Source organism: Tenrec ecaudatus, chromosome 3, assembly GCF_050624435.1.
Source record: "Tenrec ecaudatus isolate mTenEca1 chromosome 3, mTenEca1.hap1, whole genome shotgun sequence".
Lineage (NCBI taxonomy): Eukaryota > Metazoa > Chordata > Mammalia > Afrosoricida > Tenrecidae > Tenrec > Tenrec ecaudatus.
The window spans coordinates 165,966,928-165,968,014 of NC_134532.1; the positions used below are offsets into that span (position 1 = coordinate 165,966,928).

General features: G+C 38.7%; 1 pseudogene; it reads left to right on the top strand.

The window, feature by feature from the left end:
* The first annotated feature begins 745 nt into the window (after nucleotides 1-745).
* LOC142444029 (U6 spliceosomal RNA) lies at nucleotides 746-845 on the top strand (annotated as a pseudogene).
* Nucleotides 846-1,087: the final 242 nt, after the last annotated feature.

Consider the following 1,087-nt stretch of genomic DNA (forward strand, 5'->3'; position numbering starts at 1 on the left):
ATAACTTAATGACACAAAGAAGCATCTCCACTTAAGTTCTTGGGAGGTACAAAATTCAGGTACTTGATGACTAGCTGGAAGTTTGGCAGTTTGAATTAGCCCAGAGTTACCTTGGAAGATGGGTCAGCTGTCTCTTCCAAAGATTACAGCCTTAAAAACCCTATGAAGCACTTCTATTCTGCACACACTGAGTCAAGAATCTACTCAGAAACAACTAAGAGCAACAACATCTCCATGTAGTTGGCATAGTATAAGCATATAGGCACTTGAGCATCTATCCCAAAGGCATGCTTTATAAGCTACATAATTTGGGAAAACTTTCTTTACTTCTCCATGAGTGATTGCATTTATCTTCTTAACTGAGATGATAAAGCTTAAGTGATAAATTCATATAAAATAGACTTCAGGCAAGAAGGGTCAGCTCCTAGAATTCTGCCAGGGTCTGTGGGGAGATAGTCAGAAAGATCAGCGGACAGACATGCTTTGTTGTTGTTATTTGCTAGTTATTATTATCTTTTCTTTCTCTCTCTTTTTAGTCAATCTTTTGTTTTCCTTTTGTTTGGTCTCTATTATTGTTGGTTTGCCTACTTATATAAGATAGGCACAAGAAGCAAGCTTGAAGAGAAAGCAACAGAACCGATGATTCTGAAGGAACTTGGGAGAAGGAGGAGGCAGGAAGGGAGTGGTGAGCAAACAACCCCATAGACAGGGGAGCACTCAGGAAATTCAAATCAACAAAAGGTGCTCGCTTTGGCAGCAAATATACTAAAATTGGAACAACAAGGAGATTAGCATGGCTCCTGCACAAAAATAACACGCAAATTCGTGAAGCGTTCTATTCAAAAACAACAAAACATCAAGAGGAGGACGTAAAGATCCTGGGGATGTTGAAGCAAAATCAATCTAGTTGAGAGGAAATACTAAGAGGTATAAGAAGGGTGAGCATAATGGAGGGGCAGGAAGAAGGGAAAAGGAAACAGAGGAATGATCTAGGAAGCAAAACCATGAGTAGAGTTAAGCATAGGTGTGTACACATACAAATACATTAATTCATAAAATAGAGGAATTGGCCTATATACATATATTT